Source organism: Heterocephalus glaber, unplaced genomic scaffold, assembly GCF_053883595.1.
Source record: "Heterocephalus glaber isolate CG9 unplaced genomic scaffold, H.glaber_assembly_v1.0 deba00001503, whole genome shotgun sequence".
Classification (NCBI taxonomy): Eukaryota; Metazoa; Chordata; class Mammalia; order Rodentia; family Bathyergidae; genus Heterocephalus; species Heterocephalus glaber.
The window spans coordinates 2,117,688-2,133,318 of NW_028258323.1; the positions used below are offsets into that span (position 1 = coordinate 2,117,688).

At 38.4% G+C, this 15,631-nt stretch overlaps 1 protein-coding gene across 10 annotated transcripts in view; it reads right to left on the reverse strand.

Moving 5' to 3' along the window:
• Nucleotides 1–15,631, reverse strand: part of Klhl8 (kelch like family member 8) — a 96,917-nt gene that overhangs the window by 70,387 nt on the left and 10,899 nt on the right. The window contains exon 1 of one of the 10 annotated variants that reach the window (XM_021248798.2): nt 13,706–13,845. The exons of the other annotated variants lie outside the window; for them this stretch is intronic. The gene's annotated coding sequence lies outside the window, so the exon portion shown is untranslated. Of the gene's footprint in view, nt 1–13,705; nt 13,846–15,631 lie in introns of those variants that run through there. 10 annotated transcript variants of the gene reach the window in all.

Sequence of the window (15,631 nt, forward strand, 5' to 3'; positions counted from 1 at the left end):
CATTCTAAAGGAACAAGACAAAGATGTCCACTGTCACCACTCTTGTTCAATATAGTTCTGGAAACACTAGCCAGAGCAGTTAGACAAGAGAAAGTAAAAAAAAGGAATAATGATAGGAAAGGAAGAAGTTAAATTATCATTATTTGTGGATGACATGATACTCTACATAGAAGACCCCAAAAACTCCACCAAAAGACTTCTAGATTGATAGCCAAATTCTGTCGTGTAGCTAGATATAAAGTCAACAATCAAAATTCAATAACCTTCCTGAACACAAATAACAAACTCACCGAGAGAAATTAGAGAAACAACCCCTTTCACAATAGCATCCCCCAAAAATGAAATATGTAGGAACCATGAGGCCGGGGATTTAGCTCAGTGGTTCTGCCGCCTGCCTAGCAAGCGCAAGGTCCTGAGTTTCATCCCTGGTACCAACAAGAAAACAAAAAAAAAAGCAAAAAAATCAACAAATGGGACCTAATTAAAAAGCTTTTGCACAGCAAGAGAAACCACCAACTGAGTAAAGAGACAACCCATAGCATGGAAAAATTTTTTTACCAGCTATTCATCAGACAAATGCCTATTATCTAGAATATATAAAGAACTAAAAAACAAAAATCAGACCCCCAAATTTAAAGACCCAATCCAAAAAGGGCATCTGAAATGAACAAACTCTTTTCAGATGAAGAAGTAGAAACAACAAATAAATATATGAAAAAATGTTCAACATCGCTGGTCATTCATGAAATGCACATTTAAACAACGCTGAGATTCCATTTCACTCCAGAAAGAATGCCTGCTATCAAGAAATCAATCAGCCTAGGATCTAGCTCAGTGGTTCCGCCGCTTGCCTAGCAAGTGCAAGGACCCTGGTACAAAAAAAACAAAAAACAAACAAACAAAAAAACCCAGTAACAAATGCTGGAGGGGCTGTGGGGGAAAAAGAACCCTTCTCCACTGTTGGTGGGAATGTAGACTGATGCAACCACTGTGGAAATCAGTATGGAGATACCTCAAAGAACTAGGACTAAAGGTACCATTTGACCCAGCTATTCCCCTTCTTGGTATCTTCCTGAAAGAATTAAAAGCATCATACCACAGTGATATACGCACATTCATGTCTATAGTGGCCCATTTAGTAATAGCTAAATCTTGAAAACAGCCCAAATCCCCATCGATTGAGGAATGGATGAAGATGTGGGGTTTTTTTTTATACAACAGAGTACTATTCTGCCATAAAGAAGAATGAGCTTCAGACATTTATAGCTAAATGGATGGACCTTGAGACCATACCCTTAAGTGAAATAAATCAGACACACGTGTTTAGAAACAGCATTGTTTCTCTGGTATGAGAAACTGAAAGTGGAAATAAGGACTAAAGTATATAACAGATTTTGGGAAATTGGGAAGAAAATGTTCAAATGGGAAGAGGAACAAAGGAGGAGGGAGAGAGGAAGGAAGGTACAAGGAAAAAAAGTGAAAATAGAAGGAAAAAATGGAAACAAAGCTTTTATACATAGGGAAGAGAGGGGACTTTAGGGGAGAAAGGGATGGGAAAAAAGGGACAGAATGTTATCATGCACATGTGCAAATTCCCTATGATGAGTGTTATCATTATGTATGCCTAAAATGTACCAATAAATGTTTTGCTATATTTTTAAAAAGAGAAAATACAAAACAAAACCGAGAGCTGCTTTTTTTTTTAAGAAAGATCAGTATAACATCTAGCAAAAAAAAAAAAGGGGGGGCCGGGGATTTAGCTCAGTGGTTTCGCTGCCTGCCTCCAAAGCAGAAGGACCAGAGTTTGATCCCTGGTACCAAAAAAAAAAAAGATAACCTGGCCTCTGTCTAGAATCAGGGATTATAAATATGTTCTTTAACATAAGAACAGCTACAGTAATAATCAGGTTAACTCCGGTGAGTTTTGGTAGTTTCTGAGTTTTGGGGACTTACTAAAACCTGGATGAACCTTGATGACCTTATACTTATACAAGTGAAATAACCCAGACACAAAAAGAGAAAAACTCCCTGAATCCACCTACATAAGATATCTGAATATTACCATACTGCTAATTTATACTACCTAATGGTAGGAGATACATGAATATTATTATACTGCTATTCATACTACTAAATGGTGGGGGATATCCGAAAGTTACTACACTGAAAATTTATATTAAATTAAATCATACTTAGCAAAACAATCTCCAAGCCCAGATTGTTCCACTAGCAAATTCTATCAAACTTTAACAGAAAAAATAAAACCACTCCATACAATCTTTTTCAGAAAACAGAAGACGGAACACTTTCCAAATTACCAGTATTCTACAAAAACCAAAGATGGTACAAAAAGTAAAACTGTACATCAGCGCCCCCTATGAATACAGACATAAAAGTCCCCACAAAATACCAGCAAACAAAGGAGAAATGCAGGATGGTGGGAGAGGTCCCTTCTCCACAAGGACCAACAACAAGCACAATACATGCTGTATTTTAAGATAGATAGCTGTGGGGAACACTGGGAATAGTGAGAGATATAGAATCTTGGGAGATTCAAAGACCTGGGCACCAGCACGGGAAGGGAAACAGGATACCCCATACCTGCCAGCTGCTGCCACAGGGAGGGGGCTCTCTCTGCAAGTAAGGATACAGAGAGGCCCAGGACACTTGTCAGTGCAGACACAGCTGGCAGTGCAGCTAGAGGAAAGGGTCACAGTCTCCACAGGCCACAGGAGAGCATCACGGTTCCCATAGGCTACGGGAGAGCATCACAGTCTGAAAGAGGCTCACAGCTACTTAGGTAAGGAACCTGAGACCTGCACAATTGCCTTGCTTTGGAAAAGGACCTCCTTGGATCTCCTTCTCTTGGAAAAGGTGTTCTGCAGACAACCAGGGCGCTGTAGCCAGGAGCCCTGGTGAGAAATGAACAGTGTCCGAGTCTGGGTTGCTCCAGGGGCCAGAAACCCTACACATTTCCATTTCTGGGACCTACGGACTTTGCACTACACAGACAGGGTAAACCTACCCTGTTGCAGTGTAGCCCTAGCCCCACTGGGTACCCGCACTATAAGACAGGGTGCTGCAACACAGAAGGAATACAGGGCATAGCCCTCAAGATCCAGGAGGTCAGCAAGCTGTCTGACCTCTGAATCCAAGGCAATGGCCCACTGTGCATGGACTCATGGCAGTGCCAGGACAGACACAGTTCTTACCGCTACATCCTGAACAATGCTCAGGCCCTGCTACAGAGAGAGTGGGGAGGGAACAGGTTCCTGCCACTGCCTTGCCCAAGGGGATTGTAAAAGGGCCTTCCCAGCTCTGTGACTCTGGCTGTCCCCTGCCCACAGGCACCCGCCACAGCTAAGGAGTAGGGGATTCAAGCCCAGCTGCAGTCATCACACCACCTCCAGGTCACACAGCCAAAAAGCTGTAAGAACTCTGCCCAGTACCAGAAACAGTCTCACTCTCAGGGATGCACTGTAACCAGCACAGAGGAGTGCCATGGTTGAGGGTGCCACTTCACCTATATGGTCCCCGCCACCAACTTCTGCCACTCTTGTCTGGCCAGAGCACTGCTGTCAGGATAGTCTCCACTCATGCCTCTTCCCACACAGCCTGGACCTGCAGCATGACTGACGTAGGACAAGTGCTTCAGACTCCTCAGTGGTGCCAGCATCAGTGGTACCTAGGAGACCCACAACTCAACAGGGACAGCACTCCCTTCACAGAAGCAGCTACACCATGAGCATGCCACAGTCCACCTGGCAAAACTGCTAGAGTACCCCATGGGTCTCTCCAACACTGCACCCAAACTCACCAACCACAGCCAAAGCAGCAATAGGGAGACAACATAGCAGTGCCTAGCCTGGGAATGAAGCCAGCCCTGCACAACAAACCCATGTCCCCAGACGCATCTTCAAGAGAAAGGTGCCTAAGGGGGAGGCCATCCATAAAGGTAGTACCTGATCCCCCAGTTATGCACATCTCAACATAAGAAGACAAGAAACACATAAATAAGATAATGTGACAGCTCTGAACAAATATAGTAACTAGCAACAGATCACAAAGAAAATGACATGAACAAAGGGCCTAGTAAGGAATTTAGAAGAATGAGAGACAGAACAGCAAAGGAAGAGGAGGTGGGAGCAAATTGCAACCTTTCTGGGACCTGGAGCCTAGATAAATGGAAAACAGCTACTCAGCAAAGAGAAAAAGAAGTACTCTGAGAATCAAGAAAAAGCCAAGAGGAATGGTAAAAATCACAGAAAAACAGAAGGCGATGCAGAAAACAAGCAAAGCAGTCTGGATTGCCAACCCTGACATCTGGGGCAGGGGATAGGGGACCCTACCCACAAGCACAAGGTAAGCCAGAGATAGCAAAAGACAAGCTTCCATTCCAGCATAGCCCCAGGAAAAGTCCATACTATTATAAGCTGCAAATCCAGTCAGTACGGGGTTTTACTCTGAAAGTGCCTCCTCTCATTTATAGGTTGCCTTGGAGAAGAAAGCCACCGCAGCACACAACAGATCTTGAAATGGGCTATCAGAACATCAGAACCATTGGGGGAAGGTGGGAAGTGCTACTACTTGAGACTGAGCTACTGTGGTTTGTTTTCTCACCTCTGAATGGTGCTACTGCTCAAGCCCTCAGAAGATGACCCTCACATAAAAGTGGAAGAGATATTCATCCCAAGAGATGTACAAATCTCAATACAGAAACACAAGAAGTATGAAAAAACAGAGGGACATAACTTCCCCAAATGTCTATAACTCATCAGTAGCTAAACGAAAAGATATCAAAGTGAATGAAATCCCAAAGAACTCCAAAGACTGATTTTTAAAATGATCAATGACTTTAAAGAAGGTGCAAATAAACATCTGTATGAACATGAAGGGGCAATTCTGAAGAAGAACCAAGCAGAAATCTTGCAAATGAAAAGCACAAGAAATTAAATAAAAGACTCCACGAAAAACCTGCCAAGAGACAGGGCCAACCAGGACATAGAATTTCAGGACTTGAAGACAAAGTTGATAAATTATCAACCTTAGTTGATAATTACTCAAACAATAATAAAGAAAAAAATAAGAAATTATGAACAAAACATGGAAGAACTATGGGATACAGTTAAAAGACCAAACTTAGAAATTTTTGGTGTAGAAAAGAGTACCAACGTCCAAACTAATGCCACAGAAAATCTCTTCAGTGAAACAATAACAGAAAACTTCTCAAATCTTAGGAGAGATGTGGACTTCCAGGTACAGGAGGCATTTAGAACCCCAAACAGGAATGTCCAGGAAAGAACCACTCAAGGTTATATTATAGTTAAAATGTCAGACATATAGAATAGTAATATTGAAAGTTGCAGAGAGAAATACCAAATCATATATACAGGCAAAGCCATCAGAATAACTGCAGACTTCTCTGCAGAAACTCAAAAGGTCAGGAGGGCATGGAGTGATTATTTCAAGCCCTGAAATAAAATAACTATTAACATAGATCGCTACATACAGCCAAGGTGTCATTCAATAATCAAAGAAGAAATAAAGAACTTTTAATACAAACTAAAGAAATTTATGACCACTAAGGCAGCATTGCATAAGATCTACAAAGGAATCTTACACAAAGAAGAGGAAGAGTAGATAAGGTATGAGAATTAGGAAAAAATCAAATATCAGACAAACAAAAAAGAGATAGGAGTTAGTACTTACATTTTTATAATAACTCAATGTAAATGGCCTTCATTCTCCAATTAAAAGATACACATACATACTGGCAGAACTGATTAAAAATAAGACCCAACTCTGCTGCCTGCAAGAAACACACTTCACTAGTGAAGACATAATGCACTGAAAGTAAAAATAACTTTCTATGCAAAAGGACTCAGAAAGCAAGCAGGTATACTCATATCAAACAAAGCAGACATTCAGACAAAATTAGACAAGACAAGCCCATTACATATTGGTAAAGTGAACAATCCATCAAGAAGATATAACAATTTTAACTGTATATGCAGCAAACATTGCTGCATCCCATTTCATAAAACAGACATCATTCAACACAAAGGGACACATAATAGGTCCCAATACGAGACTTCAACACTCCACTCTCCCCAATAGAGGTCGTCTAGAAAAAAAAATCAACAAAGAAATATCAGTATTAAACTACACCATAGATCAAATGGACTTAACAAAAGTACACAGAACATTCCATCTGATAATTCAGCAGCTCATAGAATGTTTTCCAAAACAGATCATATTGTAAGCCATTAAGCAAGTCAACATATATAAAAAATTTGAAATAATGCTTGCATCTTATCAGATCAGAATGAAATCATAAAATCAGTAGCAATAGAGACCACAGAAACTCAATGAACACAAGGAAATTAATTCACTGTTAAATGATCAGCTGATCAAGGGGAACATAAAAAATTACTAGAATCAAATAAAAATAGAACACAACATGCCAGAATTTTCAGGATACAGCAAAGGCAGTTCTAAGAAGGAAGTTTATTGCTAAGTGCCTATATCAAAAATCATAGAGGTCTCAAAAAATGAGTAACCTAATAATGCATCTCAAGGTCTTAGAAAAACAAACAAATAACAAACCAATACTAACCCAACAAAAGGAAAGAAATAATGAAGATCAGACTTAATATTGTTAAAATGGCTATTGCCAAATGTGATCTACAGATTCATGGCAGTCACCACCAAAATTCCAATAATCTTCTTCACAGAACTAGAAAAAAAATCCTAAAATTCATGAAGAAACAGAAAAAACCCAAAACAGCAATCCTAAGCAAAAAGAGCAAGGCTAAAGGAATCTCAATACCCAATTACAAGTTATACCACAGAGCCACAGTAAGAAAAACAGTATGGTACTTGCAAAACACCCCTCTCATTCACATACACACTCCAGTGGAATAGAATAGAGGAGGGAGAAACAAACCCATTCAAGTATAATCTTCTCATTCTTGATGAAGGATTCCAAAAACATACTGGAGAAAAGACAACCTCTTTAACAAATGGTGCTGGGAAAACTGGATACCTATATGTAGAAGATTGAAACTAGACCCCTACCTCTCACCCTATTAAAAAAAATCAATTCAAGAATCAATCAAAGACATAGATGTAAGATCTGAAACTTTGAAACCACTAGAAAACATAAGGGAAGCAATACACACAGGCAGATTTCCTGAACAGGACTCCAAAAGCACAAAAAATCATAGCAAACATCAACAAATGGAACCACATCAAATTAAAAATTCTCTGTACAGCAGGGAAGCAGTAATAGAAAAAAAACAGGCTACAAAATGGGAGAAAATCTTTGCCAGATACTCTTTCACTAGAGGATTTATATCTAGAACACAGAAAAAAACTTTTAAAAATTTAACACCAATCAATTTAACCCAGTCAATAAATGGACAAACTGAACAAACACTTCTCAAAAGAAGCACAAATGACCAATAAGTATAAGGAAAAATGTTCAACATCTTTAGCCATTAGGGAAAAAGTCAAAACTACATTAAAATTCCAAATTACCCCAGTCAGAATGGCTATCACCAAGCATACCAGAAACAATAAATACCGGTGAAGGTGCAAGGAAAAAGAAACCCTTCCACATTGCCAGTGGGAATATCAATTAGTACAGGTACTACTGAAATCAATATGGAGGCTCCCAAAAAACAAAAAATACAGCTTCCATTTGATCTACTGTATCACTCCCTGGTATATACCCAAAGGAACTGAAATACTCATACTGTAGGAATACCTGCATACCCATGTTTATTGCAGCATAATTCACAACAGCCAAGATATGGAACCAGCTAGGTGCCCATCAACAGGTGAAAGGGGTAAAAAAAATGCACTATACATGTATACACAAAAGAGTATTATATAACTGGACAGAAGAATGAGATTTTGTCATCTGCAGGAAAATGGATGGAACTGCAGATTACTTTAAGGAAAATAAACCAGATTCAGACAAATATCACATGTTCTTCCTAATTTGTGGCATTTAAAAAAGATGGCATAAAAGTAGAAAAGAGACTATTATTAGACAAGAGGGAGAAAACAGAAAGCAGGGTGGTATCAGGGAATTTAATAGAGATGGATATGATCAAAATATACATTGAAATCCAATGTTATAAAATGAATAGGCACAAATTAAAAAGATATAAAAGAACTTATAATAATAAGTGATTATAAAAATTCAATAAGGCACAAGAGAATATAGATAAATAGGTAAATTAGGAAGTCAATACAGAAAGGAATAAGATACTAAACAGAGATAGAGATTTTGAAAATGAACCAAACAGAAATATTGGAAATGAAGATCTAAACTGGGGACACTGAGGCACAGTTATTGGAGAGCAATAATTAGTCACTATGGTACAAAATCCTGGTTTGTGAGTTTGTCCATGTTGGCAAGGCAACAATGCTTGTGTTTGTGCAATCTACCTTTCAGGAGGATTTGTGTGAGCATACACTATGTGTACTTCAGTTGCCAACCAACACCACAGTTGCAGATTACATATCAGAGCAAGCTGAATTAGTCACTAACACTATCCCACTGGATGGCATGACAGTCATACATGAACCACCAGTGGCTCAAGCTGGTGGGAACATGTTAAAGCCTGCCACCAGATCAACTGTATCATCTCATTTGCACTATAAAATCTGCCACCAAATACAGCTTAACTGCCACCTGCCACTCACTGATACGAGTCTGGAAACAACTGGTCCATTATGGTATCTGTGTAGTTAGACCTCTCTGCTAATGTTCACCTGTACTTGTAGCCACTTCCCAATGCTAGCATCACAGCTGCAGCTCCACCTTGGAGCACCAGGTATTAAGATTCTCATAAGTACTCAATCTAGACTCCTCACATGCAAAGGTCAGTAGGGTTCATGCTCCTTTGAGAATCTAATGCAGCGGCTGACCTTACAGGAGGCAAAGTTCAGGTTATAATGTGAGTGGTAGGAAGCAGCTGTAAATACAGGTGAAGCTTTGCTCACTCGCTCACTGCTTCCCTCCTGCTGCGTGACCTGGTTTCTGACAGGCCACACAGACTGGTATGGGACCCCTGTGCAAACTAACTAGAAAACCTAGAAGAAATGTACAAACTTCTGGGCATGTATATGACCTACTGAATTACGAGGACATTAAACAATCAGAATAGATAAATAACAAGTAATGAGAATGAATCAAAAATAAATCTTCCAGGGCCGGGGATTTAGCTCAGTGGTTCCGGCACCTGCCTTGCAAGTGCAAGCTCCTGAGTTCAATCCCCGGTACCAAAAAAAAAACTAAAGACTATTACAACTGGATAAAAAGATTCGGTAAAGCAGCAGGAGACAAGATAAAACATACAAAAATCAATGTACAAAAACCAGTAGCTCTGCCAGCCCGGTAGTACAGTGCCTGTAATCCCAGCACTCAGGAGGCTGAGGCAGGAGGATCACTGTGAGTTCCAGAGAATTTTACATAGCAAGACCTTGTCTCCAAAATAAAATAAAATAAAATTTAAAAAAACAGTAGCATTCATGAGGGATACTTAGTGCCACGCTTATCATGTGCAAGGCCCTAGGTTCAATGCCCAGGATGAGAGAGAGAAAGAATCAGCTGTTTTTCTGTACACCAATAATGAATTCAGTGAGAAAGAAAAAAATGAAAGCAGTTCCATCTACAATAGCTATAACAAACACACTAAAAAATACTGAGATAAGCTTAACCAAGAAAATAAGTCTCTACAATGAAAATTATAGAACACCGATGAAAGAAACTGAAAAAGACACAAAAACATGGAAAGAAGCTAGGTTTTGTGTGCATGCCTATAATCCCAATACTCTTTAAAGAGATTGAGACAGGAGGATCACAAGTTTGAGCTCAGCCTGGCCAATTTTTAAAAATGGTGCTGGGGATGTAGCTCAGTGTGGATGTAACCCCAGGTTCAATCCCCAGTACTACATATAAATGAATGAATGAATAACCATCCATGTTCATGGATTCAGAGAATTAACATTATTAAAATATCCATTCTACTCAAAGCAATCTACAGATTCCACACAATCTCCAACAAGATTCCAATGATATTCTTCATAGAAATAATCCTAAAATTCACATGGAAACACAAAAGACCCTGAACTGCCAAAGCAATATTGTGTTATTAAAAAAAACAGCAAAGCTACAGGAATCACAATGGCTGATTTCAAAACATACTGCAGAGCCACAGTAACCAAAATAGTACTGTGTTGGTTTAAAAACAGACATGAAGGCCCGAGTTTGATCCCCGGTATCAAAAAAAAAAACAACAAAAAAACAGACACAAAGGCTAGAACCGAATAGATACCTCAGAAATAAACCCACACACTGCCGGGGATTTAGCTCAGTGGCACTGCGCCTGCCTCGAAAGCGCAAGGTCCTGAGTTCGATCCCCAGTACTAAAAAAAAAAAACTCCTTTGGCTGGGGATTTAGTTCAGTGGTTCTGCCACCTGCCTTGCAAGCAGAAGGTCTGGAGTTTGATCCCCAGTACCAAAAAAAAAAAAAAAAAAGAATGCATCTATGCATCTGAGAAATAAACCCACACATCCAGCTAGTTTTTGACAAAGGTGTCAAAAACATACAATGGAGAAAAGACAATCTCTTCAAAAGATGGTGCTGAGGGGCACAGATAGGAAAGAAATATATCTGTTCCTATTATCTGTATAATATTATCTATATAAAACATTCCAAAGGAACACCTATGATTAGTAAGTTTAGAGGTCACAAAATACATGGTGAACACTCAAAAATCAATCATATTTCTATATATAAGCAATGCACAATTAGAAACAGAAATTTGAAAATTCACCATTTTCAGTGACTCAAGAAAAGGAAACACTCAAGTAGAAATCTAACAAAACATGTATAGAATTTGTATGCTAAAAATGTTGACACAATTCAAAGAAAACCTAAATAAATGGAGAGCTACCACAGGTTCATAGGCTGTAAGATTCAATATAATATTTTGATTCTCTGAAAAATTAATGTTCTGATTTAAAGCAATTCCAATCAATATCACATAAAGTTTTTTTGTAGATATAGAGAGGCTAAGTCTAAAATTTATAATGGAAAGGCAAAGTTAGGAGAATACATAAAACAATTTTGAAACGGTAAGGTTTGATCACCACCTCCAATTTTAAAATGTAACCCCTTCAGCAACAAATTATGACCCACATTAAAAGACAAATACTCTGAGTCTATGTCATACTGACAGAAATAAATGATGGAATAAACAAATAAATTGGCAGAGAATACACAAATTTACCAAGAAAAAGAATTTCTGGCTGGGAGTATAGCTAAGTGGGAGAGCACTTGCCTAATGTGCAAGGCTGTGGGTTTCATCCCCAGCATCTATCTAAAATAAATTATGTAGAGACTCCACCCTGGAGGTGTGCCTGCATATAATGACTTCCTCCAAAAGAGAACTGCATGAAAAGGGACAATAACGGAGTAGCTTTACAGTGGAAAACTGCCATAAGCACTACCTCAGCCAGCAGATCAACACTGATACTACACGGACAGTATACACCTTGACTTAACATGATGTAACTTTATCTCTGTTGTTTCTACCTCCCCAAAGCCCATAACCCTAAATCATGAGAAAAACATCAGACAAATTCTTACTGAGACACTCTACAAAATACCTGTCCAATAAACCTCAAAGTCATCAAAAACTACAGAAAATCTTATTACTGCAACAGCCAAGGAGTCTGAAGAGACATGATCACTAAATGTAACACTGCATGTTGAATAGAATCCTGGAACAGAAATAAGACATGAGGGCTCTAATCGATAAAACTGCAATGGAGAGGGTGGGAGAGGGAAAAAGGACATAAAAATAATTAAAATGTGGTGTGTGCACGTACCAACTCCCACAATGAATACAATCATTATGTATTACAAACACATATAATAAAAATGAAAATTTTAAAAACTGCAACACTGACTAATTGAAGCAAGCTAATGTAAGATGTTAATAACAGAAGTGGCTGAGGAGGTATATGGCAATTCTCTGTGCTATGCACAATTTTTCTAACTACCTTTTTTAAAACTACCTTAGGATAAAAAGCTTATTTAAAAAATGACAAGATGGTAATGCTAAACGGAGAGACAGTAAAAAAGCAAAGGAGAGTTCGGAAATAGACTCACAAATATGACCAACTGATTTTTTTTTTTTAAGTAGGAAGATATTTATTGATAGGAAAGCTCCTAAGGGACAGGAGGGGTCCCGAGTGGATATCCCCAGGAACCCACTTTACAGAGAAGTTTTATAGGGTAAAATCCACATAGGTACAACATGGGCCACAGCCATGAACGTCCAATAAGGTTACAAGTATGGTCACTTAGGTAATGGTGGTCCAATTGGTAAGCAAGTCACGTACCAAGCATGGATGGAAAGAACAAGGATTCTCCTAGGAAGCAGTGGGTCCAGAGGTCTCTGGTCACCCCCAGGGTGGTCAATGCCTATCTATACTTCACTAAGCCCAGTTCTTTGAACAAGTATGTGAGTCTGGTCATCTTGTCTCCATCTTGAGGCCTGGTTTTCAGCTGATGTGCAGCTGTGGTGTGTTTCACTTTTGTCCTGGCCCTCTTGAGGACTTAGCCCTACCTGACTGCCTATAATATTTCTACCTAGCTCATCTATCTATAATATTCCCCCCTCTGAAGAAGTTTCCCAACTGCTGTGAGGGGGCAAGGGATGATGACTGCTCTAGCTACTTCAGGCTGAAAGGGGTCCTAGTTGTGGTTGGCAGTCAGGATACCCTTCAGAAGGTCTATCTAAAGGTCCTCAATAGAGCCGGGGATTTAGCTCAGTGGTTTCACCACCTGTTGTGCAAGCACAAGGACCCGAATTCAATTCCCGGTACAAAAAAAAAAAAAAAAAAAAACCAACTAAAGGTCCTCAATAGGAATCACGCGTTTCCATCATGGGTAGGCATATAGCTTTAAGTCTGGAGAAGACAAGGCCAGACAGTTAAGTATACATGGGCCAAACAATAAGATCAACAGGAATATTATGAGTATAGCCAACAGACTTTCCCAGTTAGTTGCTAATATCTCTCTCCTAGTGTTGGTCTATCCACTCAAGGATGAAATCTCTCCCAGCTAGCTACAGCTATTTCTGTCTCCCAACATGATGGTCAAGTGATTTCTGACAAAGTACAAAAGCAATTTAATGGGAAAAAGAAAATCTTTTCAACAAATGATGTTGGGACTACTGGACATTCATAAAAAATGAACCTTGATCCAAGTCTCACATCTAACACAAAATTTAACCAAAAATGAATCAAAGATTACATAAAACTATGTATCAAAAGCATACAGTATACACATATTTTATAATCTCTCTTATAGTATATAACATGTTTATGTTTTATATATATAAATAAAATTGTGTATCAAGTCACAGAACTTTTTTTTTTTTTGGTACTGGGGATCGAACTCGGAACCTTGCACTTGTGAGGCAGGCGCCAGAACCACTGAGCTAAATCCCCGGCCCAAATCACAGAACTTTTAAAAGAAAACACAGGAGAAAAACTTCACAGAAAGTGGCAAGAATGAGGGGATAAGTGTGTCAAGCAACGGGGAGAATTTTGAGGGGGATTAATGGCAATTTCTAATGTAATAAAAGTTTTACAATTTTTTAATTTAAACAGTCATACCTTCACCTGAAACACTGCTACAACACCAAAAGGAATGAGCTTGACACACGCAACATGGTGGCTGAATCTCATGGGCATTACGCTGAGCAAGAGGCCAGTGTCACAAGGTCACATGCTTTTATTACTCCACTTATGATAGCCTAAAAAGATAAATCACAGTGGCTGAAAACAGACTAGGAGTTGCCAAAAATATAGGGCTGGGTAAGGGTGTGACTATAAAGAGGTCACATGAGGGTGATCTGGGGGACAACGGAACTATTTTATAACCTAATTTGGGTAGTGACAAATCTATGCATTTGTTAAAATTGTCAATACTAATGTATAAATGTCAATATTATATATATATATCAATATGTTATTATATATCCCATACTATATATAATTATATAACATATATTATATAGTATCATATATCAATATGTATTATAATGTATAAATGTCAATAAATGTATAAAATGTCAATATTAATGTATATATGTATGTATATTATAATATATAAATGTATAAAATGTCAATATTAATGTATACTAAAACAGAAAAAAGGCCATTACATTACAACATAGTCACGATAAAATTCAAAGTGCACGAGCATAAGCAGAAGCCTTAAGGGATAAAGCAGATTACAGAGTAAGACAGAAAGACAGAAGTAAACATGGCATCCTTCAAAAGCACCACCACCACCACCACCACCACCACCACCACCATGGTGATGACAGAAAAACTACCTGCTGCCCACCGTCCTAAGGGCTTTATGTATTAAGCCACTTAGTCCTCACTACAACTCTACAAAGTAGCTTTTAGTTTGATAAAAGATGAGAAAACTGAGGCCTGGTGAGATAGAGACAAAATAGGACATCCTGAAATAAAAGTACTTGAAATAGAATCAGACATTTCACTGTCTATTGCAGAGATTACATAACAAAACTAATGCATTCCTTTACAAGTAAGTGCTACTCACTAGGAATTATAGAAAACAGAACTGATGTCAAAAGCACAGTACTATGCTAAACCAGTCTGCCTTATTCTTTAATGTCCTTGGTACTTTTATCTATATGACATGTCAGCATGTAATATCAACATGTAACACTATTATGTAGAAAATGTACTCACTCATACTGTACCCTCATCATAACTAAACTTGCAGCAAAGAATGACTTAATACTACATATTAATCAGGAAAGTACTAAGTAGAAAGTGGAACTTCAAATGGGACTTTGGGGGGTAGGTAGGCAGTACTATGGATTGAACCCTGGCCCTGGGCATGCTAGGCAAGTCATCTACCATCAAGCTACATCCCCAGCCTACATCCCCAGCCTGTTTTTATTTTATTTTCAGACAAGGTCTAAGTTGCCCAAGCAGGTCTTGAACTTGCATCCTCTTGCTTCAGCCCCCTAGAATGCTAGGATTTCAAGCATATGCCACCATGTCTGGCTCATATAAGTATTTTAACAAAGACATTTATTTCAATTTTTAATCATTTTATTTCAAGAGTAAATACTCTTCATAAATTCCCTTTTATATTTTCAAGTTGGAAAAAAGTAAGATAAACTCATTATTTCTGTTTTACTTGCAAAAGCAATGAGATTTTAAATTCTGAGTGAAATACATTTTATCAATAATTAAAGGAGAATCTGCTACTTTGATGAACTAGATTATAGCATCAATATTACAATTCAGTCATGGCATACGTGACTTCTCACAATTTACTACTGTGACTTAAATTATATTTTTCTTAGCACTGTGATGTTATTAGATACTACTGTTATCAAAGTCACTCTGTTAAATACAAATGTCATTTCCAGGGTCTATAATCAACATTTTCACTGCAATGAATACTTTGTAAGATGTCCCTATTTTGGGCCTACTTTATTGAGAAGGCATTCAAATGATGCTTCCTAGTATAAATTTCCTTGTTTGGACTGGACC